Consider the following 27,293-nt stretch of genomic DNA (forward strand, 5'->3'; position numbering starts at 1 on the left):
GAAAGCAACTACGAACAATACCGTAGTATCCACTTACTTACACTGAAGCACCAAAGAAACTGTTGTAGGCACACATATTCAAAAATGCAGAGATATTTAAACAGGCAGAATACGGCGCTGCGGTCGGCAACGACTATATAAGACAACAAGTGTCTGGCGCACGGGTTAGATCGGTTACTCTTGCTGAAATGGCAGGTTATCAAGATTTAAGTGAGTATGAACATGATGTTATAGTCGACGCACGAGCGACGGGACACAGCATCTCCGAGTTAGCGATGAAGTGGGGATTTTCCCATGCGACTATTTCACGAGTGTACCGTGAATATCAGGAATCCGGCAAAATATCAAATCTGCGACATCGCTGCGGCCGGAAAAAGATCCTGCAAGAACGGGACCAAAGACGACTCAAGAGAATCGTTTAACGTGGCAGAAGTGCAATCTTTTCGCAAATTGTTGCAGATTTCATTGTGACAAGTGTCAGTGTACGAACAATTCAACGAAACGTCATCGATATGGGCTTTCAGAGTCGAAGGCCTACTCGTGTACCCTCGGTGACCGTACGACACAAAGATTTACCCCTCGACTGGGCCCGTCAAAACCGACATTGAACCATTAATGACTGGAAACATGTTGCCTGGTCGACGAGTCTCGTTTCAAATTGTAGCGAGCGGATGGACGACTACTGGTATGGAGACACTCTCATGAATCCATGGACCCTACATGTCAGCAGGGGACTGTTCAAGCTGGTGGAGGCTCTTTAATGGTGTGAGACATGTGCAGTTGGAGTAATGTGGGACCCCTGATAAGTGTAGATAGGACTATGATAGATGACACGTACGTAAGCATCGTGTCTGATTACCTACATCCGTTCATGTCCATTGTGCATTCCGATGAACTTGGGCAATTCCAGCAGAACAATGCGACACTCCACACGTCCAGAATTGCTGCAGAGTGGCTCCAGGAACACTCTTCTGAGTTAAACACTTCCGGTGGCCACGAAACTTCCCAGACCTGAACATTATCGAGCATATCTGGGATGCCTTGTAACGTGCTGTCCAGAAGAGATCTCTACCCCCTCGCACGGATTTAAGCCCTGCTGGATTCATAGTGTCAGTTTCCTCCAGCACTACTTCAGACATTGATCGAGTGCGTGCCACGCCGTGTTGCGGCGCTTCTGCGTACTCGCGGGGTCCCTACACGATATTAGGCATGTGTACCAGTTTCTTTGGCTCTTCAGTAAATGTCAGTGTGCCGTAGCCTACGGGAGTTTTACAACTGTAGTCAGTGCTTCCTTCTGTCCTGTAGTTACACCACAATAAAGATTAGACTCAAATATCTCGAGGAAAATTTAATTATATGAGACGTATACGAGTATGAACGCTGGTGTTGCCGTTACTTCCTACCCGTTGGCTCGTTCTCGCTTACTGAAGCGTGCAGGAGTGCAAGGCTAGCCGTGACTGTTGTAAAGTGGCGCTGATAGGTTGTAATTACCGATTATCGGGATCGATTGGCTTCTAACGTAACCGTGTTTTCTGTCTCAGTGCAAGACGAAAATTAAGTGGTTCTGTATATAAAATTCCATATGTGCTCCGTGTACACGAAGAGCGATGTCCGAAAAAGTTCGATGCTGCAGTACACCTTTCAATCAAAAAACATACAAAGCTAGTCCAGTTCACACAAAATAGTTGTATTCCTGTTTATTCAACATCGACCATGAGAAAACACGCGGTCTGTCAAATGAAAACAGGATTCAGGGCAACGTCACAGACATGTCCTTACGACCAAAAAGCGCGCTATTTTTGTATTCTTTTGGTGATGGTAACTCTTATGGGGTAATAGCGGGCAGTGTAATTTATCATTCATTTCTGTGGCGCCGGCCGGAGTGGCCAAGCGGTTCTAGGCGCTACAGTCTGGAGCCGCGCGACCGCTACGGTCGCAGGTTTGAATACTGCCTCGGGCATGGATGTGTGTGATATCCTTAGGTTAGTTAGGTTTAAATAGTTCTAATTTCTAGGGGACTGATGACCTCGGAAGTTAAGTCTCATAGTGCTCAGAGCCATTTGAACCATTTCTGTAGCTTTTTGGTAGACCATTTAGAGAATAGACTTCGTCTTCGTGTCCTGTATTCTTGTACTGTCGTCACAGATTCTGTAAAGTGTCGAAAGCGTGTACATTTAGTTGACAAAAGCCGTGAGATACGTCCTGACCTCTTTTTGTGGTAACTCCACTTGGTTTGGCCTCACAAGCCGTTGGAAGCCCCTGCCGAAATACTGCATCCATGCCGTGCTGCATCCATAGCAGTCCATAATACTAAAACGTTGCTCACGAACTGACCTCTCGATTACGTTCCATAAATGTTTGATGGGAGTTGAGTTGGGAGATCTGGGTGGCCAAATAATTCCCTTTAATTCTCCAGAAAGAGCGAAAGTGTTGCTGGCGCAGGATGTTGTTCACGAGCTGACCTCTCGATTGTGCCCCATAAATGTTCGATTGGATCATGGTGAGTCATCTCGGCGGCAAAATGATTCGCTCGAACTGTCCGGAATGTTCATCAAGCCAATCGCGAACTATTGTGGCCCAGTAGAAGACCCATCCTCTTCCATAAATATTCCATATTCCTTGTTTGGGAACATGAAATCCATGAATGGCTGCAGATGATATCCAAGTAGCCGAACGTAACCTTTTCCTGCCAACGACAAGTTCATTTGAACCATTATGGAGCCATCACGAGCTGTCACAGTGCTTGTTGAAAACTTGGGTCCATGGTGTCATGGGGTCTCCACCATACTCGAACCGTGCCATCAGGTCTTACCAGCTGAGATCGGACTTATCTGACCATGCCACTGTTTCCCAGTTGTCTAGGTTTCAACCGATATAGTCAAGAGCAAAGGAGAGCCTCCGCGCGGCAGGCGATGTCGTGCGTTTAGCTCGTGTCGGGCGCCCGCTGCTACAGCCCATTAACGCCAGATTTCGCCTCCCTGTCCTAACGTGTACGTTTGTCGTACGTCCAACGCTGATGTCTGCGATTACTTCACGCAGTGTTGCTTGTCTGTTAGCACTGACAACTCTGCGCAAACGCCGCTGCTCACAGTCGTTAACTGGAGGCGGTCGGCCACTGCGGTGTCCGTGATGAAAGGTAATTCCTGAAATTTGGCATTCCCGGCGCACCTGTTGACGCTGTTGATCTCGGAATATTGAATTCTCAAACGATTTGCGTCCAACTCAAACTACAATTCCGCGTTCAAAATCTGTTAATTTCCGTCGTACGGCCATAATCACGTCGGAAACATTCCAAATGAATCACCTGAGTACAAATTACAGCTCCACAAATGCAGTGCCCGTTTGTACCTTGTGCACGCGAAACTACCGCCAAATGTCTATGAACATGTCGCTATCCCATGACTTTATAGTCACCTCAGTGTGCATGTCAGTATAATGGTTAGATGTTTTCTGAATAGCGATTTAATATATATATATATATAATAAAAATGGGGGTTCCTATTTAAAAAAACGCAGTTGATATCCAATGGCCTATGGCAACGCCATCTAGCGGGCCAACCATAGCGCCATCTGGTTTCCCCCTTCTTCAAGCTAGAGGAGTTTCGTTCTTTGTAGATTTTTCGTTTGATGCTTATTTCGTGAGATATTTGGCCCGGTCACTATCAGTGGTCCACCCTATATATATATATATATAAATGGAAACTCATAGAGACAAAAAATAGCATAGACCAAAGGGGGCCGACGAAAGAAAAAGAATCCACGAAGAATAATGAGAACTGCCTGGAACCTCCGAAATTTGAAACAAACAGTTTTCCGTGATCTAAAAGCATCCAATCGCACCCGATTATCGTTATTATTATTATTGCATATATACAATAGTGAAAAAAGTTTCGAATACTATTGTAAAATACGGTCTACGATACTAGAGGTCTCAATGACCTAGTCACTTCCTGCATTATACAGTTAGAGCCAATATACTGGAACGGTGTTTACTACTGGCATGCTTTGTGGCCGTTTCCCAGTCATGTAAACATAGCGCTGCCACAGCTCACTCCGCGAGCAGTCTAGTATCAACAACAGCTTCGTTCAGTATGTGTTCAGCACTGCAGTAACATGCCACGTAGAGGCTTACAACACTTTGATAGAATCAGGATAGTGGCTTTACTTCCAGCAGGTCATTCACATCAAGATGCTGACTATCGGTTACATGTCACTCAAAGTGGAGTGTCTAAGGTGTGGAGAAAGTTCAGAGAGACGGGAAATGTGAACGACACACCTCGCAGAGGTCGTCCTCGTATGACAGCACCAATGTAGGATCGTTTGCTCCAACTGACGGACCGCAGACGCCCAACGTGAGCTGCAAGAAATATTGGAAATGACTCCTCTCGGGCAACTTGGATTCGTATCTTAGACCAAACAGTGATTACAAGATTACATCAGGGTGGTCTTCATTCCAGAATACTAGTGAGAAGTTTTGCACCGAACCAACGGAACGACGCAATCGAAGGACCTGGGCTCTTGCACATCAACAAGAGTTGAAATGCTGGTTTACAAATCACTTGTCAATGTGGACGGCACTCTTGGTGCTCCGACATCTTTTGCGAAGGGTTGCGAAACGTTGTTTTCGTCGCCGCCGGCGAATGCTGGTTTACAAATCACTTGTCAATGTGGACGGCACTCTTGGTGCTCCGACATCTTCTGCGAAGGGTAAAAAGAACGAAATAAGAGGAGTTGGTAAAACTACTCAATTTGTTCTTATTCATGGACCTACTTTATTTTGTGGTGCGAGGTTGAATTTTTCTTTAATGAAAGTTTCTTCTTTAATGAAAGTTGCAGAATAGAGTGATATCATGTTTGCTGACGAGACCAGGATTGGTTTGCGACTGCACACTAGACGTGTTAGGGTTTGTAGAAGCCTTAGACGACACCATGAACCCTGATACGTTCAGGAATTCCATCTGTTTGCAGGTGAAAATGTAATGTTGTGGGCGGCAATAACGATCGGCCGGCAACACCTTTAATTTCCATCTACGGCAATGTTACTGTTTCCCGTCACCTCAAAGATGTCTTAAAAACGATTTTGAGACACTACAAAAGTTAAATCGGTGACAACTTCATCCTAGTCAATGACAATGCCAGACCGCACCGTGCTCTAGCAGCGTCTTGGTATCTTCAAAGATGCAAAATCAACCGAATGCATTGGCCAGCACAGTCCCCATCCACCCGAGAATCTTCAGGACCTTACTGAGGCTGCCATTGAGGAGTGGGACCTCATACCTCAAGATAAACTTGATGGTGTCATCCAGAGCATGCCTCGCAACCTGGAAGAACTTATCCGTGTGTCGGGACTACATACTCACTGCTAAAGACTGATCATCATCATCATGAGATAAAGATTGACGCTGTTTTTGTTTTCATAATGTCCACTTAGGAGAGAGCCTGCTTTGTTTTGTAACGATTTTTTTGTAACCAACCGAAACTGTTTTTGTTTTCAGAAGGAATTATGTATATTTTGTTAAGAAGTTTCTGTACAAACCTCAGTAGGTGTACTATAGGAAGCCATTGTAGTAAACTTTATTATATTCCAAACTTTGTTGATATATAACAACATTCACTGCTAACCGATGAGTCATTGTAATGGCATACTCTGCAACGTCAGATACAACGTTATAAGATCCGCTGGCGAGTTTAAAGCGAGTATACGGAGCTCACTTCTGATCTCTGTGGTGTGCCTCTCGCAGCCATGGAAGACGTAATATTAACAGTGTTTGTAAAAAGGTACTAACCAACAGAGGCGAGAGACACGCCTTGTTAATTGTGATAAGTTTCAAACCCGACACGAATTGCTGCTGTCATTGAATTCGGTTCTATTTCAACCAGCTTTCGAGTGAACACTACGAAGTAAACTTCAAGTTACGGACATGTGGAGTCAGTTTCAGTGAAACGCACATTTGTTCCTTTGCACATGTACTAACAGTTTCGTCTACCGTACTGAAGCGCAGAGAGATGAGGCAATGCAATAGACAGCAGTCATGCAGTTCATTGGTCTATGTTCCCTACTACGTTTACAAACTCATTGTGGAATGGAGAGCGTTCTTACAGAATCGAATATTCCAGAATATACTTCTATTAAAGTAATAAGACAGGATTATAATGTTTTAGAAAACAAGAAGTGCATCGAAAAAAATATTTACAGAAAGGCGAATGCGAACTAGCATCCTTCTGTTCATAGTTCGCAGCTCTGTCCTCTAGGCTAGAGTTGAGTGATATCATTTTACGCACTTTGAAACAGCATATGTTTATAGAATGTATGTTATAATATAAAAACCAGCAAACATGGCTTCAACTACAAAATACATAATCCAATTTGTGACGTAGAAAGCGTTTGTGCATCTCATCGAACACTTCACTCTCCACACAGCAAAAATCTGGATTGTCTTGTTCAGCCTATCACGCTACGGAATGCTGTGGGAAGTGAAATTCCACGTTGTGACATCACAAAACTGGACGAGCTACACGTCGGTGTTTGCTTTCAAGACCCGTCTAGTAATGACCTTCCTCAACGCAATTTGCAAGCGAATGGGGACGGGTACGGACGGTTCCCGATTGGGTCGGAGATTTTCTCCTCTCTGGGATTGGGTGTTAGGTTGTTCTCCGCATCGTCATAATTGACGTTACTATTGAGATGGCTAAATGGGAATGACCCGAAAGCCAATGGATTGGAAGAAGAAACAGTTTGTTAACAAATGGCTCTGAGCACTATGAGACTTAACATCTGAGGTCATCAGTCCCCTGTAACTTTGAACTTCTTAAACCTAACTAACCGAAGGACATCACACACATCCATGCCCGAGACAGGATTGGAACCTGCGACCGTAACGGTCGCGCGGTTCCAGACTGAAGCGCCTACAACCGCTCGGCCACACCGGACGGCAGTTTGTTAACAAAAACAGACGCAAGTAAAATAGCTATGTTAGTGTTCATCGAAGATGAGTGGAGCAATTGCAAAGAAGTTTGTGGACTCGCAGCGGATTGAACAACGAATTGTTACCCATGTTTAATATACCTATCATTTCTTTAGAATCATCAACTCCGACCTAGCAGATTATACTTTCACGAATGCGCAGGAAAACACCTCGGCTCAGGAACGTATATTGTGGTAATTGCTTTTTTTTTTTTTAAATTTCACAAACACTGCTTCTCTTCCACTGCATATATTAAAGCGTAGCATTGCGCTCTTGTCCACATGGTAGCAATGCTACTCTGTCTGTATATAGTACACGTTGTACTGAATAGCGTGGACGGCAGTCTTGGAATTCATTGCTCCATGTTCGCTAGAACTTCCGAAAAAATCGAAAAAACTCACTCCTGAATGGAGAATGCTCTTATTTACAAATAAAATCGAACATTCTACAACGTAGTTCTATTAAATTACGAGTAATAAGGAAGTCGCAGAATCTTTTAGAAAACATTAAAGTGAATAAGAAATGTTTGCATAAAACAGGATATGAACAGCTAATCATTTGGTACAAAGTCCATGTCTCTGTCTGCAGCACTGGTTACCAGTCTATGAGCATTGTTCTGAAGGTACCTGCCGATATTTAACTGAGAGGTTATAGCAAATTGTACAAAAAAGTTTGTGTTTTTGATAAATCTCAAACGCGCCAGTAACTTGAAACGACATACTTTCATAGTATGCAAATTCTAATATGAAAAGATCCAAATACGAAAAGCTTTTTAATCACCAACATGTCTTTTCATGTCATGACATTATAACAAATCGTACCAAAACTACGCTTTGTAATGAGATCTTCAATGTGTCGATGTTTTGGAACAACCATATATTCGTAACACATGCATTACAAATACGGCCAGCTACTGCAAGGGATGTAATCTAATTCGGCGTCACCGAAGTGAGGAAGATTGCACATCATTCGCCATATTATTCTCCCAGGTGCAAAAATGTATGATTTGCCTTCTACGCCTACGAATGCTCCACAACGTGGAAATCCACCCTGTGACGTCACAAAACTCAACCAGCCCCTGCGTGCGAGAACGGCTTTAGTGACGCAGCAGAAGTAGGAGTAGGTAGATAGGTAGGTAGACAGACAGCCAGGTGTACTCCGGTGCAGCCCAGCGGGGACACCTGAGACGGCCCCTGCCCTTTCGCCGCTGTTGGCTGGCTTGGCACGTAACGCCCCCATCTCGTGTTCCACCTTACGTCTCGCACGCCAAACAAGGCAGCCGTCGGTGACCTTTCACCTCCTCTCAACACACACTTCACTGTACGCCAACTCCAGTGTATATCGTCCAGCAGCTGGTAATACCTGTAGGTATCCAGAGCGAGCAATTGAAACTCCACAAGCGTCTAGCAGAGTAAGTGGGTTCCCAAAGTAAACTGAACCGTTAGGAAGCACTACGACATTCCATTTTTCATTTCGTTCGTCGGCCATCTGAGGTCTGTGATCAGCTTACAGCCAATAACCCCTCTCCCTAACCCTGTTTCTTTAAACTATCGAATTGCCATTTTTTTTAAGAAAAAACTAGTTTCTGAAGCAGCCCAAAGTTTATGACGTCATATCTCACGAACTATGACTGGTGCAATGGATATACTTTTCCAGGCACATTCAGTGGTATATTTCGACACTGTAAAAGGTATTGCGAATAAACAGTAGAGAAGTAATAAATTAAAATGTTGTGCCTGATGCTGAGGTGGAACTGCATGAACATCGGAAATGTAGTCAGCAATAAAATTTCTTTCTTTCTTAATTTTGCGGGGGATGCCAACCAGAAAATTTTTGTAAAAGGTCTGAAATCGAGTAAAGATTTTTGGAAGTCGGTAAGTGCTCTCAATCTCAAGTACTCAGAGATTATGGTCCGGGTTATTTGCGCGCTCTGAGTTACTCCACCTCAGGACATGTATACAGTTTCTCACTTTAATACGTGACTTACTGTGCTAAACCTTAAACGTAAGATTATACCTCTTAATGAGTAGATTATGACAGAATTTCAAATTTCTAAATTGGGTCAATAATGATGTGATACATTCAAAATCAAGTTTTTGGTGCCTATCGAAGTCTCTTGATAGGCTACTGGCTACGAGCAACTTTTTAGTAGTCTGGTAATATACAGTGTGTCCCAGGAGGAACGATCAATATTCATGGATATGACAGGAACGATGATTCGAAGCAAAAACGCCTAGTGCACATCAGCTCTAAAATGCACACGTTAAGAGCAATGAGCAGTTGTTCGTCTTCTCTACTGTGAACCACATCTCTACTGAACAAGACTTCAAAGCCGTTAAAGGCCGCGCGGGCTAGCTGCGTGGTCTGGGGCGTCTTGTCACGGTCCGCGCGGCTCGCCCCGTCGGAGGTTCGAGTCCTCTCTCGGGCATGGGCGTGTGTGTGTGTGTGTGTGTCGTCCTTACCGTAAGTTAGGCTAAGTAGTGTGTAAGATTAGGGACCGATGACCTCAGCAGTTTGCTCCCATAAGACGTTACCACAAATTTCCAATTCCGTTAAAGTATGCATTTTAGAGCTCATGTTTACCAGACAATAGTTTCTTGTATTTAACCATAGTACTTCCTCCCAAAATATGGAAAGCAAAGAGCTAGCATTCCCACTGCCGAAAATGAAATAGTGCTGATAGCAATTAAGGTATGCATTATAAAGCCCATGTTTACAACAAATTTTTGCTTCGAATGATTGTTTCTGTCAGATCCACGAATATTGATCATAACTGCTGGGACAGCCTGTAGATCATTATGATAGTTGTCATTTTTAGTTCTGAAAATATTAGGGTTTATGTGTCGTTCAGTTGTTTGCTATTCTCCTATTCCGCGAGTTTATCCTGATCACTCGCACTGACAGTAGGACTCATGTTGCGTAAGTTTTATAATTTTATCAGCGTACATTTTGCTTATAAAGAGTCAGACATGTACATTTTAATAGCTTAGCGCCCGCTGCTTCGCTCGCGTGAATTATATGACCTGCGTAGATTTTTTTTTTTATTTAATAGAATTCTTATGTTGTTTACAAATTACAACATCTTCTAAGCTTTTCACGCTAATTAAGATCTTATAAGCATGGTGTGGTATCGATAGCTACGATGCCACAACGTAGTTCCGCTCTGCTAGGTTGGTACTACGAGAGACACCGACGACAGCACCCTCTAGCCGGTGCTGTCGAGGTCTACGAGCTCCGCGACTGCTTCAGCCCATTTCATCAGGTGCAGACAGCCAGGACCACCTTACAAGTTATGTAATATGTTTGCATATGTTATTCGCTAGTAAAGGTGCCTTAACTCGTTTCTGCAGTACCGAGAGATTAGTAACTTTTCCTGTTCCTGCTCCTTACCCACGCGCCGCCTCCCAGGCAGGATACAAAACATGGTGTTTCCGAATTTACTTCTGACCAAAATGCGATTATGGTAGCTAAAGTTCAAGGTTTGTGTTATTCATGTCTTCTGCGCTCCTGTGGAGATACGAGGTGCATTCAAGTTCTAAGGCCTCCGATTTTTTCCTCCGGACTGGAAAGAGATAGAAACATGCGTATTGTTTTAAAATGAGGCCGCGCTCATTGTCAGTACGTCCCAGAGATGGCAGCACCGTACGGCAGATGGAATTTTACCGCCAGCGGCGAGAATGAGAACTGTTTTAAATACTTAAAATGGTGACGTTTTCCTTATTTGAACAGCGTGCAATCATTCGTTTTCTGAATTTGCATGGTGTGAAAACAATTGAAATTCATCGACAGTTGAAGGAGACATGTGATGATGGAGTTATGGATGTGTCGAAAGTGCGTTCGTGGGTGCGACAGTTTAATGAAGGCAGAACATCATGTGGCAACAAACTGAAACAACCTCGGGCTCACACAAGCTGGTCTGACGACATGATCGAGAAAGTGGAGAGAATTGTTTCGGGGGATCGCCAAATGACTGTTGAACAGATCGCCTCCAGAGTTGGCATTTCTGTAGGTTCTGTGCACACAATCCTGCATGACGACCTGAAAATGCGAAAAGTGTCATCCAGGTGGGTGCCACGAATGCTGACGGACGACCACATGGCTGCCCGTGTGGCATGTTGCCAAGCAATGTTGACGCGCAACGACAGCATGACTGGGACTTTCTTTTCGTCAGTTGTGACAATGGATTAGACGTAGATGGCATTTGTCAATCCAGAAACAAAGCGCCAGTCAGTTCAATGGAAGCACACAGATTCACCACCACCAAAAAAATTTCGGGTAACCGCCAGTGCTGAAAAAATGATGGTGTCCATGTTCTGGGACAGCGAGGGCGTAATCCTTACCCATTGCGTTCCAAAGGGCACTACGGTAACAGGTGCATCCTACGAAAATGTTTTGAAGAACAAATTCCTTCCTGCACTGCAACAAAAACGTCCAGGAAGGGCTGCGCATGTGCTGTTTCACCAAGACAACGCACCCGCACATCGAGCTAACGTTACGCAACAGTTTCTTCGTGATAACAACTTTGAAGTGATTCCTCATGCTCCCTACTCACCTGACCTGGCTCCTAGTGACTTTTGCCTTTTTATAACAATGAAAGACACTCTCCGTGGCTGCACATTCACCAGCTGTGCTGCTATTGCCTCAGCGATTTTCCAGACTCCTAAAGAAGCTTTCGCCGCTGCCATGGAATCATGGCGTCAGCGTTGTGAAAAATGTGTACGTCTGCAGGGCGATTACGTCGAGAAGTAACGCCAGTTTCATCGATTTCTGGTGAGTAGTTAATTAGAAAAAAAATCGGAGGCCTTAGAACTTCAATGCACCTCGTATTTTCATAGCAACTGTCATCCGCTAACAAATATTTCTTTATATCTAACCCTCAAATCAAATACCAATTTTCATAAGTTTAGCTTTAAAATTCATTTACTCTAACGAAATATTTTCTCAAAAATGTTTACTCCCTATTGCACTCCCTTAGGGATTATTTTTCCAGAAACACTGAAAAACGTAATTTTTTATTTCTATCCGAGAAGTCAAATACTAGTTGCCATGGATGTAACCTTAAAAATCCATTAGTAGTTCTTTAGTAACTATTTATTTAAAAAAACTTTCACCCACTATTTTATCCCCTTAGTGCTTGATTTTCCAAAAATGCTGAATGATATTTTTTTTTTCTGACTGATAAGCCAAATACTACTTTCCGTATTCTAGCTTCAAAATTCCCTAAAAAGCCAAATACTTTCAAAAAGCCTTTCAGCTCTTATTTCATCCCCTAAGGAGTGGAGATTCGGACAATTCCATCTTAAACGATGCCTACAGTATAAGATCTACACCCTCTCCAAACTTAAAGTTTCTATCGTCAGCGGTTTAGGCTGGGCGATAATGAGTCCGCGACTCAGCCTGACCCTGTTTCACTCCCTAGGAGTTGAATTTCCAAAAACAGTTAAACACGTATTTTTTCATCGCTAACGCAGAAGCCAAACACCAAATTTCAAAGATTTGGATTTGAAAATGCTTTCACAATGAAATATTGTCATAAAACATTTCACTCCCTTAGGGGTTGAATTTCTAAAAACAGTGAATGCATATGTTTTAATTCTAACAGAGAAGCCAAATACAAATTTTCCTAGATACAGCATCAATAATGCTTGCACAGTGAAACATTTCCATGAAAACTTTCATCCTCCGTATCACCCCCGTAGAGGTCGAATTTCCAAAAACGTTGAAACATGTATTTTTTAAAATTTTTAAATGAGAAGCCAAATTGAAATTTTCATAGGTTTAGTTTTAAAAATGCTTTCATAATAAAATATTTTTTAAAAAAAATCTCTTGCCCTATTTTACTCCTGTAGAGTTGAAATTTCGAAATATTCGGTCTTCAGTGACGCCTGTAGTATGAGATCCACACCTTCTCCAAATTTCAAATTTCTTTCCGTAGCAGGCTGGGTGGTGGTGAGTCAGTCAATCGGTCACACAGGACACTGCGTTTTATATATAGAGGTTTATGAATTATTAAAATGGTTCAAATGGCTCTGAGCACTATGGGACTTAACATCTATGGTCATCAGTCCCCTAAAACTTAGAACTACGTAAACCTAACTAATCTAAGGATATCACACAACACCCAGTCATCACGAGGCAGAGAAAATCCCTGACCCCGCCGGGGATCGAACCCGGGAACACGGGCGTGGGAAGCGAGAACGCTACCGCACGAGCACGAGCTGCGGGCTATGAATTATTATTCGTCATTATTGTTAGGTATTCCATTTATAGCTACTAGTACCGTATTTTACCATACTTTATATCTGGCTTTTATAGTCAGTTCTGAACGTTTGACAATGGCCTAAGGGCTAAAACCGCTCGTCTAACATTTTCTGGTGAATTGCAGCTGCTGTTCAATAAAGTTTTCTGAAAGCTGCTCATTACTGTATCCTTACAAGGATCAAAATCAAAGGACATTATCGAAGGAATTCGAGTAAGATGAAGTGAACAGTGGTGTAAGAATATGAAATAAAGGGAAAATGAGGAGTAAGACAAAAAGGGGTCAACACTTGACAATAGAATATAAATGCAGAAAACAGCAACGTATTTTTTTTAATAATAACTCAGTCCTAAACTACTTCGCTCAGAATCATGTCTTTAGTTCTTGTGCGTGGAATACAGTAGATCTTTCGGCAAATGCATTGAAGTAAACGGTTTTATCATTAGTATTGTTGCAGAAACTACAATTTTCTCTGATTGTAACTACTGTGACACTACTTTTCGGCGTTCACGATAACTCCAGTTCAGATCAATGTATTTGTCCATATATCGATTGTATTATACGTACAAAAAAATCAAATAATTGTTTGTGAGTGAATTAAGTTACGTCTTTGAGTGAAGATCTTGGTAACATACATAAGTTTTACAGCACATGCTGGATGCTGGGGGAATTATGTTGGCAGTCAGGTTTTATATTTATAATGAAAGGCGATTTAACTATCGCTAGTTTCCAACCACAGTAGAAGCTGCCAGTTGCATACAAAGAACTGTGCCGCCCATACAGTCGCAGTAAGTAAGAGAATTCTTTTTTCGAGAAACTCGTCATGTAACTATCACTCATGACAAGACAAAGTTTTTGTCTCTCTTTTTGACACAGGGCCAGTATCTAGAATCGTGCTACGGAAATAAAGATGTAATTTACACGTGCTCCAACAAACGATGAGCCTGAAAAGGCTCGAAAAATACTTCAAGGTAATCGACAAAATTTTTTAAAAGTGACTGGTGGCAGTGTACTGCATTTGGCCTTTTTGGTCACGAGTATCCGCAAACTTTTATGCGACGTGGAATTGCTCACTACGTGACACGAGAGTATACAGGCGAAGGGAAGTGTCGTGTTGTCAGCAGAAAAGCACCAACAGTAGAATGGATTACGCGTGAGAGCTCAGTGACTTCGAACGTGGACTAGTCACTGGACGTCATCTGAGTAATAAATCCATTAAGGAGATTTCAACTCTCCTAAAGCTGCCCAAGTTAGCCGTTGGTGATAAAATTGTGAAGTGGAAACGCGAAGGGACAATGACATCAAAATGTTCAAATGTGTGTGAATTCTTAAGAGAACAAACTGCTGAGGTCATGTGTCCCTAGACTTACACGCTACTTAAACTAACCTATGCTAAGAGCAACACACACACCCATGCTCGAGGGAGAACTCGAACCTCCGGAGGGAGGGGCCGCGCAATCCGTGACATGACGCCTCAAACCGTGCGGCCACTTCGCGCGGCGGAGCCACAGCTAGACTGACATCAAACAGATCCCATATTCTGACGGATAGCGTCCGTTGAGCATTGCAGAGGGTATTTGTAAAAAAATTGAATGAAATCAGCGGAACGAATCACTCGTGAGTTCCTAAGTGTTGCCAGCTATCCAAGTAGCAGAATGACTGTGCGGAAGGAGTGAAAGGGAACGGGCTGCAATTGTCGAACAGCTCGTCGTAATTAAAACGTTTCCGTAGTCAATGCTTAGCGACGCTTGACAGGAAGTGACTGAACTGGGAGCGATGAATCACGCTCTGTCAACTGGGTTTGGCGAAATCCTCGAAAACTTTACTTGCAATCGTGTGTAGTGCCGACGGTGAAGAACGGAGGATCTACGAGGGTGTTATCTCGTGGTTAGGCTAAATTCGTAAGGATGTGAACGTATTTTACAGAATTGTGTACTGCGTACAGTAGAGGAACAGTTCGGATACAATGGATTTATCAACATGACAATGCACCCTGGGTGAGACAACAGTTGGTGGACAATAATACAACGTGTGTAAGAAAAGTAATGATATTGATTATTTTTATCTGCAAACAAAGTATTTCCCTTCGGCAGCTATAAACTGCCAACGGCCTTGCCGCAGTGGTAACACCGGTTCCCGTCAGATCACCGAAGTTAAGCGCTGTCGGTATGGGCTAGCACTTGGATGGGTGACCATCCGGTCTGCCTGTTGGCAAACGGGGTGCACTCAGCCCTTGTGCAACACACTGAGGAGCTACTTAATTGAGACATAGTGGCTCCGGCCCCGGAAACTGATGTACGGCCGGGAGAGCGGTGTGCTGACCATATGCCCCTCCACATCCGCATTCAGTGACGCTTGTGTTCTGAGGATGACACGGTGGCCGGTCGGTACCTTTGGGCCTTCATGGCCTGTTCGGGAGGAGTTTAGTTTAGTTTTAGCTATACATTGGCCGAGTCGTTGTACCCAGTCTTCGTAGCAGTGCTGAAAGGCTTCAACTGGTAGGACCTTTAACATGAGGGTCACAGTGTTTTTAATGTTATCCAGACTTTTTAAGACATTTTCGGGGAAAGGAAAACGCACAGGGACTCAGATCAGGTGAATAAGCTAGCTGTGGAACGACAGGAATGCGTTTTGAAATAAAAAATTCCGTAATGGAAGCGGCTGTGTGACAAAGGACGTTGTCATGATGCATCTTCCACTTGTCTGCAATGTCTAGTCTCACTCGATGCACACTTTTCCTGAGCCTTTCAAGAGCATGTTTATAAAACACTTGGTTGACAGTTTGCCCCAGAGGAACAAATTCCTTATGCAAGATACCCTTCTGTCAAAAAAGCAAATCACCATTGTTTTGATCTTTGGTTTGTTCATTCATGCTCATTCATTACTTTTCTCACACACCTCGTATTGCTGAAATGGATTGGCCTGCCCAGAGTTCCGACCTGAACCCAATGGAACACCTTTAGGATGAGTTAGATGGTCGACTTTGCTCCAGACCCTAGTGTGCAACGGTACTACCTTCTATGGTTTCGGCCCTTGAGAAAGAATGACCTGTCATTCCCTCACAGACACTTAATCGAAAGTGTCCCCAGCAGAGCTACAACCGTCCTAAAGGCGAAGGGTGGACAGACGACATATTAGTCTACACTAATAGGTGTCGGGTTACTTTTGGCCAGGTAGCGTATAATAAATACACATGTTCTTGGACACTCATAATGGATAAGCTTAATTAGTCGCTATGGATGCGGCACTGTAGCACGCTCTCTCTGACAAACTCGTGAGGTCCACTGTGTCGAACTGTTAACAAAAAGGGAACAATGTTTCACATGACTGCGTGTCGCTGATTGAGTCGGAGAGACGTGACAAGTGCGTGGCAGTGCAGACGGCGTGCGCTATCAGCTGCAACGCCCCCTCCGCCGGGACCGACGCCGGCAGTGAATCACAGCGGCCTGGCCAGCTGGCTGCCTGTGTGCCGGCTGTGGCTTCACTGCCTCTGAGGCCTCGCCCCGCCCCGCCCCGCACCCCACCCCCGCGAGGGCCGCCGGACGCGGCCAGCGGAATCCTCCCGCCAGTGCTGTACACGTCAGCCGCGCGCGTGACGTGCCTCCAGAGCACCGGCGGAGAGTTCCACACAGCTGGCCACGTGGATGCCCTCTGTCGGCTCTCCGCGGAATAGACGTCGGCGGGCAGCTTCCCGAGCCACGGCAGGTACTTGAAATTCTAGTCGAGTGACCGAAGGACGTGGCGGTCAGAGGCCAAGACACAGGAGCTTACTTAGCTCACCAGTCCGTCGCTGCACATCTTTCCTCACTTTCGTTTTCTTTCGCGAGTAATTCGTTCACAAACGCTATTGACAACAGTAAGGAGATTGTAATGCTCCAGCTGACCAAATGTGACTTGTTTAATTTATAATAGACCTATTCTGTACTGTATGATTAAGGCATTGACAAGAAGATCGATCCTACGCGTCATCAAACATTTCTCCGAGGTTTATCTTGTATTGTATTGTACAGGGTTGTTACAAATGATTGAAGCGATTTCACAGCTCTAAAATAACTTTATTATTTGAGATATTTTCACAATGCTTTGCACACACATACAAAAACTCAAAAAGTTTTTTTAGGCATTCACAAATGTTCGATATGTGCCCCTTTAGTGATTCGGCAGACATCAAGCCGATAATAAAGTTCCTCCCACACTCGGCGCAGCATGTACCCATCAATGAGTTCGAAAGCATCGTTGATGCGAGCTCGCAGTTCTGGCACGTTTCTTGATAGAGAAGGATTAAACACTGAATCTTTCACATAACCCCACAGAAAGAAATCGCATGGGGTTAAGGCGGGAGAGCGTGGAGGCCGTGACATGAACTGCTGATCATGATCTCCACCACGACCGATCCATCGGTTTTCCAATCTCCTGTTTAAGAAATGCCGAACATCATGATGGAAGTGCGGTGGAGCACCATCCTGTTGAAAGATGAAGTCGGCGCTGTCGGTCTCCAGTTGTGGCTTGAGCCAATTTTCCAGCATGTCCAGATACACGTGTCCTGTAACGTTTTTTTCGCAGAAGAAAAAGGGGCCGTAAACTTTAAACCGTGAGATTGCACAAAACACTTTAACTTTTGGTGAATTGCGAATTTGCTGCACGAATGCGTGAGGATTCTCTACCGCCCAGATTCGCACATTGTGTCTGTTCACTTCACCATTAAGAAAAAATGTTGCTTCATCACTGAAAACAAGTTTCGCACTGAACGAATCCTCTTCCATGAGCTGTTGCAACCGTGCCGAAAATTCAAAGCGTTTGACTTTGTCATCGGGTGTCAGGGCTTTTAGCAATTCTAAACGGTAAGGCTGCTGCTTTAGCCTTTACCGTAAGATTTTCCAAACCGTCGGCTGTGGTACGTTTAGCTCCCTGCTTGCTTTATTCGTCGACTTCCGCGGGCTACGCGTGAAACTTGCCCGCACGCGTTCAACCGTTTCTTCCCTCACTGCAGGCCGACCCGTTGATTTCCCCTTACAGAGGCAAGAAGCTTTAAACTGCGCATACCATCGCCGAATGGAGTTAGCAGTTGGTGGATCTTTGTTGAACTTCGTCCTGAAGTGTCGTTGCACTGTTATGACTGACTGATGTGAGTGCATTTCAAGCACGACATACGCTTTCTCGGCTCCTGTCGCCATTTTGTCTCACTGCGCTCACGAGCGCTCTGGCGGCAGAAACCTGAAGTGCGGCTTCAGCTGAACAAAACTTTATGAGTTTTTCTACGTATCTGTAGTGTGTCGTGACCATATGTCAATGAATGGAGCTACAGTGAATTTATGAAATCGCTTCAATCATTTGTAATAGCCCTGTATATTAACCCGGGGCCTAGAAACGACGGAGACGCTCCGTCCCCACCACAGTGGTCCACAACCCCACGGCGACTACCGCAGTCCACTTCACCGGCCGGCCGGTGTGGCCGAGCGGTTCTAGGCGCTTCAGTCTGGAACCGCGCGACCGCTACGATCGCAGATTCGGATCCTGCCTCGGGCATAGATGTGTGTGATGTCCTTAGGTTAGTTAGGTTTCCGTAGTTCTAAGTTCTACGGGACTGGTGACCTCAGCAGCTAAGTCCCATAGTGCTCAGAACCATTTGAACCACATCACCCCTTCGCCGCCCCACACCTACCCACTCTTTCAGGGTTATTGTGCGGTTCGGCCCCCAGTGGACCCCCCCAGGGAACGTCTCACACCAGACGAGTGTAACCCCTATGTTTGCGTGGTAGAGTAATGGTGGTGAACGCGTACGTGGAGAACTTGTTTGCGCAGACATAGTGTAGCTGAGGTGGAATAAGGGGAACCAGCCCGCATTCGCCGAGGCAGATGGAAAACCGCCTAAAAACCATCCACAGACTGCCCGGCTCACCAGACCTCGACACAAGTCCGCCGGGCGCATTCGTGCCGGGGACCAGGCGCTTCTTTCCACACCGGAAAGCTGTGCGTTAGACCGCGCGGCTAACCGGGCGGGCTTAGGTTTATCTTACAAGCAGTGTTGATCAGAAACGAAAATGACGGAATGGGAGCTCCAAATGTCCAAGCATTTGGAAAAAAACAGCGGGTAGGGAGCAGCATGGGCCTTTTATATTAGCGTAGATTCCAGGCAACGGTTGCCGCAGCGTAGAGTATACAGAACGGGAATCCGAAGGTCGGAGTCGAGTTCGTGTGCGCAAACTTTTCCATTTCCAATTTTTTCTTTACTGACACAAGAGATAAACCAAAATATTGCTAAATATATTGTGTATATTAATATTTTCATAAAACGCGTGAAAAGAAAAGAAAAAGAAAGATTTGGTAAATGAGTACATGGCAAATTACAGGAATCCCGTCATTACTTTATCAAAATCTTCGAGACTTACCTTACACAAAAATTTTTTGACTGATGTGATGAAGACTTAAGTGCAGGCGAACAAACTCGTTCTGTTCGTTGGCTCCTGGAATGGGCAAACAAACCCACAATTTTGCGAAGAGATTATTCAAGATGAAGAAGGCTTGGCATCATGTAGCATTAAAATGATTCCTTTCCAAATGGACTCGCTAGTGCAACCCCGCGATTTCTGTTTCTATCTTCCGATAAAGACTTTGATAAAAAAAGTTTCAAAATTGCTCTTATTTCTTCGGGGAGTGCGGGGGGGGGGGGGGGGGGGGGAGGAGGGGGGGGGGGGCAGAAGAAATTGTGGAGTCTTGCCCACTCGTCTCGTATAGGGTGCCTAAAGGACGCAGCGTTCTCGGAATGCTATACAACAATTCACGCAAAATCACATTAATAGTTTTTATTACAAGTAAGAAGATGGACAACTTTGAGATTTACAAGGAGTAGCCGCAAGCGATGGGCGACATGCAAACAAGCAAAGTCCTTTGCTGTATACAAGGTCCATGTAAGCAATTGATATGCATCACACATCACTGCTGTCGTAGTGCTCTCCTAGTACAGTCCTAATACGGTGCGACCAAGGCTGGCAGGAGCGGCGCTTATATTTTCTTCTTGTAGAGGCCGCTCCTATCGTGGAGACGTCCTGGTCAGCGCGCTATTGGCTGACGTTGTCTCACCGCCTTCTCTGGTCTCGCGTTCTTCGTCTTGTTGCCGGCACTTGTCGATACGCCTGAACAGAAATCAGATCCCTGGGACAGTGCATCATAATACATTCCATTGCCAATATTTATCTACTGTCTTTGGTTGGTTTGGTTGTTTGGGGAAGGAGACCAGACAGCGTGGTCATCGGTCTCATCGGATTAGGGAAGGATGTGGAAGGAAGTCGGCCGTGCCCTTTCAGAGGAACCATCCCGGCATTTGCCTGGAGTGATTTAGGGAAATCACGGAAAACCTAAGTCAGGGTGGCCGGACGCGGGATTGAACCGTCGTCCTCCCGAATGCGAGTCCAGTGTCTAACCACTGCATCTACTGTCATTTTCATTTTTGGCCAACCTCTATCAGATACCATGAATTTGGACGAAATCGGTAATGACGAGGTGCAGATACTGAGTAAATTCCATCTTTGACAGTGAAGTGATAATGTAATCGAAAGTGATAAATAAATATAAAGAAAGCAAGGCAAAGGTTCGCAGGAGAGCTTCTGTGAAGTTTGGAAGGTAGGAGACGAGGTACTGGCGGATTAAAGCTGTGAAGACGGGGGCGTTAGCCGTGCTTGGGTAGCTCAGTTGGTAGAGCACTTGCCCGTGAAAGACAAAGGTCCCGAATTCGAGTCTCGGTCCGGCACACAGTTTTTATCTGCCAGGAAGTTTCAAGGCAATAAAACATTTATACTAAACATCAAAAAACTGTGTGTGTTTGGGGGGGGGGGGGTGTTAGGGGGTGTTAGGACGGTGGAGGGCATTATTAGCAAATAATTACTCTACAGAAGAGAATATATACATGTGGTAAAGCAACCTAATAGCTTATATAACAGTTTAAATTAAACTGGCAATCACAATAAAATAAAATTACAAGACAGCTTGAAGAGGTATTGTACAGGGGTAATCCCACAAGTAAGGTCTCCTATTTTTTATAAGTACATAGACCTGTTTATTTCTACAATGGTTTACATCAGTTTACAGCTTGAACATTAAGCTATTTTTCGACATAATCACCATTTCTGTCGATGCATTTTTGTAGACGCTGCGGCAGTTTTTGTATGCCCATGTCGTACCAACTCGCCGATATGCTGTTCAGAAAGTTATGAACCTCTTCTTTCACCTCGTAGTCACGTGTCATATTGCCAAATGGGGCAGGGCCTGAAACATGAGGCAGTTGAAGAAATGGGGAAATGGCAATGTGTGTCACTCAGCGAGCAGCTAGCGTGCACTATGACGGTGTTCTTCATTACAACACGACTAGGGGTCCTACTTTGTATCGTGCATTAGGTTAGCCTTGATAGTGACGTCATTTTCGGTTCTTTATCCGAAGTTCCTATTCAGTAGGCTTCTGAGACCTGTTACCGATCGGTCCTCCTGCCGATTTTTCGACAACTTTACTGAGAGGTTTTAGATTTCGGTATGGCCCTCTCGTTGGGTTTGGTGTGATTTATTTACATCTAGAATTTGTTATTTTAAACATATTGAGCGGTTTTAGCTTCAGGTTTAGTTATTGTGTTACTGAGGAATCACCAGGGCACTTCTGGGTCTAAAGTGAGTTCATAATGAACTATCTTCCTTTGTTAGAAATATGGTTTGTATTGTTGTCACTGTGAACGATTTAACATAAAAAAACAATTTTGGTAAATATTCTCACAAAATACCTGTTATTTTTACCTAATTAAGAGTCTAAAAATCATCAGATTTCAAAAGGTCGGCTCTGTTTAAATGTATCACGTGAATATTAGCTGAAATTACTAGTGACTTCGCGTATTTTTTTCCACAAATGGTTTGCATATTGATTATCTAAACGCATAAAAAACGTTTAAGTAACAATGCAAAGGCATTTTGTGAAGCCTGATAGAGGAATGCTTCCAAAATTACGTGCATTTACGGTTCACACCCACATCATTGGCCAACAAAGTCAGCCTGTGTATCTCTCCAATGGAATTATAAGTATAAATCTCTGCAGACAAAGGAGTTGTAGTGACACAATGGGTAAGGCAACGAACTGCTGTGTCAAAAGAAGTAGGTTCGCATACTATTGGGTACCAAAATATTTTTTCTCCTCTTCGTGTTTGTAACATGTTCTCAGACTTCGTTAATTGTCAAATTTAAGCAATTTTTTGATATATTCGTTGTTATTTACACGCAAGAGCGCGCTTTCTCAGTAATGAGTATCTTCGTTTACATGACTTCCATATGTTTAAGAAATGAAAGATGAAATTGCTGTGCGTGAAACAAATGACAGTGACATTTATACTTTTTCTTGTTACAAATAATTGACCATTTTTTTCTGAATGCGTAGCGATTTCCGAGTGTGTGGTCAGACAGGAATCTAAGACCAAAAATTGAATTACTGCGAATGAAACTTGCAGCAATCTTCTTTATACTTTAGCTTGTCACAAGTATTTATCTGCGATCGAACTCTTAACAGCAGTAGACAGAGATGAAAGATTCCCGCTACAATATTTTTGGACTATACCGCCATATATGAAACATTTTGATTCATCAGATGCATGTTATAAACTGCAGTGAACTTCTATAGCTGCACTCGCCACACACTCTCGAAAAGAAGTTTTTTCTTAAATTTTGTTTTTATGAACCAAATCGTTGATGTATCATATAAGGAAGTAGGCTACTTCATGATTTGGATCTTGACGAGCGAGGTACAACCACATTCTATGCATGTTCTTATTCTTTGGCACACTATTAAACAATTTTTCGGGTTTGTGGAGATGTGTTCTGTCTATGCAACTAACTGAAGGCAGTTTGTTTATTGCCATATGCATTTCGCTTATTTTACTTGTGAAGCATCTTCATGAATAAAAGAAGCGAAACGCGCATGGCAATAAAGAAACTGCCTTCAAATTAGTTGCTTGGATGGAACGTACCTCCATGCATTTTGAAACAACTAAGGAACGACGGAAAACAGAAAACTTGACGAATTTTTCGGGTGTTTCTATACATGTATTTGTACAATGCGGTACTACACTCCATTCCTAATTCGTATTACAAAACGTAAAATCCGGAACAAGACGTCGATGTGAATGAAAATAAAATGACATAATGTGACATTTATGACAGTTTCCAGAACACAGTCAATATTCTAACGTTATCATGCATTCATGGAAGCACGTGGTCAGCGAAATTTGAACAGTATTACGTACTCTAACCGCAATTTTCGGTACTGTGAAGAATAGCGTGCCTGTGTCGGCTGCTAGCCGTTTCGGGTTCGTGCCGCTGTGGCGCTGCAGTGCGAATGCGCGGATGTGAGGCAGATTGCTTTTGATTGGTTGGCACGAGGAAAACTGACAGCAGTGTTTTGGTTCGCTAGGACCGTTCGGCATTGCGAAATTTTGGGGCTGTCCATTCGGTGCGCTAGAGTACCGAACCGATCGGCAAAATGGCAGGAAGATACAGAATAGGGGCCCTGGAGACAACATTTGGATGACTTCACACGGGGAAGAATGATTGGTAAACTGACAGCTGGACGAAATGTGACGAGGGTAGCACGGGAATTTGGCATTGCTCACAACATTGTTTCGCATGCATGGGGAGCATTCCTAACCACAGGGCCGGCCGGAGTGGCCGAGCGGTTCTAGGCGCTACAGTCTGGAGCCGCGCGACGCTACGGTCGCAGGTTCGAATCCTGCCTCGGGCATGGATGTGTGTGATATCATTAGGTTAGTTAGGTTTAAGTAGTTCTAAGTTCTAGGGGACTGATGACCTGAGCAGTTAAGTCCTATAGTGCTCAGAGCCATTTGAACCTAACCACAGGCGCTACTTCCTGAAGGAGAGGAGGTGACCAACCGCGGTCAGCTATTGCAGCAGATGATCGCTCAGTTTTGTAACAGACAAGACGGGACCAACGACAAACAGTGGGTGCAACTGCAACAATTCTTAAGAGGACAGCAAGGCACACAGTCTCCCATTCCACAGTGGCATGGCGACCGCATGGTGGGGGCCTCTCTGTCTGATGACCAGTACGTTGTATTCGACTGACACCAGCAGATCAGTGGAACCGTTTATGGTGGTATCACGGGCATAGGGACTGGAAAAATGAGAAGTGGGATCGCATGCTCTTCTCAGATTAGAGCAGATGTCTGAGTAGTGATTTTGGAGGTACCTTCATACGAGGTGCGACAGTAAAGTAATGAGACTGATTTTCTTTGTAAGATGTGGCAACCCTGCGGGCTTTCGTAGGCACAATATCTTTGACCTTGGTCTATAAGCTGCTTCTGGTCCAAGTGGCAAATTGATGCAACTGCTCAGTCGTGAGTTCTGCTGTAATAAGGTAACGCGTGTTTGTGTCTCTCGTCACGGAAATGGAACCGCATAATATTGCGCAACGGTATGCCATTTCTTTTTGCATTAAATTGGGTGAAAACGCGACGACAACTTACGGTAAGCTTCAGAAGGCTTTTGGAGAGGAGGTTATGTCGCGCTCAAGTTTTTCATTGGCATAAAATGTTTAGTGAAGCCAAAACGAATGTTGAAGATGAAGACTGCAGTGGACGACCATCAACCTCACGCACGGATCGAAGATTATCCGTGAACATGATTGCAGAAGAACTGAACATCAATCGAGAAACGGTTCGTCTAATAATAAAATGAAGATCTTGGTATGAGAAAGATTTGTGAAAAAATGGTCCCCAAAAATCTCACACCACAACAGCAAGAAACACGGGAAACTGTGGCAGCCGATCTGTTAGAGCAAACGGAAATGAATCCAGAATTGTTGAGCCGTATTATCACTGCTTTTTTCAGTACAATCCAGAGACAAAACGACAAATTTTGCAATGGTGCTCAAAGGGATCACCCAGACCAAAAAAAGCTTGCATGTCAAAGTCAAAAGTGAAATTCATGCTTGTGTGCTTCTTTGATTCCAAGGGAATTGTTGATAACGAGTGGGTGCTTCCTGGAACAGTTAACCAATATTACTACAAAGAAATTTTAGAAAGACTTCGTAAAACAATTCTTCGTATCTGTGCCAACATTGCTGATAATTTGATTCTGCATCACAATAATGCGCCATCCCATACTGCTCTTTCAGTACAGCAATTTTTAACCTCAAAACAAATTTCAGTACTTCCAAAGCCACGTTATTCACCAGATATCGCTCAATGCGACTTTTTTCTGTTTCCAAGAGTCAAAACGGCGGTCAAGAGACACCACTTTCAAAGATGTCCAAAAAGCTGTGACGAGGGTCTTGGAGATGAGTTCCAGAAATGTTACCATCAATGGCAGAAGCGCTGGTAAAAGTGTGTGCAATCAGAAGAGAACTACTTTGAAGGAGACAACACTAAACTTGACTAAAACGGTAAGCAACATTTTTTTTCACATCAATCTCATTACTTTATTGTCGCACCTCGTATGTGGTATGAAATGTGTAATGCACCCAGGAACATTGTCGAATGTGATCGTTCTGGTAGTCCAGCTATTATGGTGTGATGAGGCATAATGCTGCATAGGCATACTGCCCTCCAAATACTTGGAAACGGTACTCTCAGTAGTCAGCGTTATTGCAGCACTATTCTTGTGAGACTGTCCTTCCCCAAGTGCGACTTTTCTGGGGTACATTCGGTCCTGACCTGATTTTTATGGGTGCCAATGCGCGACAGCAGGTCGAGCAGCACTTGGAACGAGGGGATATTCTGCGAATGGCCTACTCGCTCCTTCTCTTTAAATCCCATCATGTGCGTGTGGGATGCGGTGAAGGGGCATATTGCAACAGCCCCGCGTGTAAAAATTACCCCCCAGCAGTTGTAACCGCTCTGGTGGAGGAATGCAAACCCTGATAAGAATTATGTTCCGCTATTTGTAACGTCTAAGGGGACCGTTCGCAGTGACTTTAGCCTGCCGGCCGGTGTGGCCGAGCGGTTCTAGGCGCTTCAGTCTGGAACCGCGCGATCGCTACGGTCGCAAGTGCGAATCCTGCCTCGGCCATGGATGTGTATGATGTCCTTAGGTTAGTTAGATTTAAGTAGTTCTAAGTTCTAGGGGACTGATAACCTCAGATGTTGAGTCCCATAGTGCTCAGAGCCATTTGAACCATTTTTTTGACTCCAGCCTAACTATTGTCTTTGAACAGAAGCGTGATTTCTGTTCGTCTCACACTATAACTGTTCTTACTGTGTACAGCCCAAGTTTCATCGAGCTATGTAACTTTGCAGCGGCACATCATGCGGACGTTAATTTCGTCCTTAAGTTTTGCACACCGGTGTGTGTTGTTTTACACTGATTAATATTGAATCCTGTATTCTCACTGGCCGGATTAGGTGTGGTGAATGTCCCTTCGTGTTTTTCCGTTCCCTAACATACTCAACGTGATGTCTGAGACACGTGTCTGCCTAGTGTCATATTTCATCTCTCGCTGCCTGTATGGCAGCTGGTGGTACTTGTTTGGGCGGCGCTGTGACGTGGACGCTGTTGATTGGGCTGCGAGACGTTTTTCTGCTCTCGTCAGCGCCTCTGTGTTAATCGAGAGGCGGACCCGGCTCAGCCAGCAGATGTGACGCTGTTTGTTTTGGCACGCGGTTAGTTTGCTCCAGAGCGGCCGCACGCACGCCCGCCCGCACACACACACTCACACACACACACACACACACACACACACACACGCACGAGCGCGCGCGTCAGCGCCGACACGCGACGCGCGGAAGAGGAGTGGCCCGTCTTGACGTAGGCGGGGAGTGCCGTCTCGCCAAGTCGCTGACACCACCTTCCTTAAGGAGCCGCCGCAGGGACGGTGACGTGTAACCGAGTGGATTCTTTGTCTCGTGTTATCCACGCAGGGACCTACACAAAACTTGCGGATCTTTCCAGACGTCTAGAGGCAAATGAGTGTGGATTTCGCCTTTTTGTTCTCAGGTGTCGCCAAAGGTCTGTTCCTGCGGATTGTACGAGGGGTGTTCAGAAAGTAAGCTCCGATCGGTCGCGAAATGGAAACGACTATGAAAATCCGA

The 27,293-nt window shown here is 44.4% G+C and overlaps 1 long non-coding RNA gene across 1 annotated transcript in view; it reads left to right on the forward strand.

The window, feature by feature from the left end:
* Positions 1–27,293, forward strand: part of LOC124619372 — a 547,306-nt gene that overhangs the window by 256,348 nt on the left and 263,665 nt on the right. The window lies entirely within an intron of this gene.

This window comes from Schistocerca americana, chromosome 6, assembly GCF_021461395.2.
Source record: "Schistocerca americana isolate TAMUIC-IGC-003095 chromosome 6, iqSchAmer2.1, whole genome shotgun sequence".
Lineage (NCBI taxonomy): Eukaryota > Metazoa > Arthropoda > Insecta > Orthoptera > Acrididae > Schistocerca > Schistocerca americana.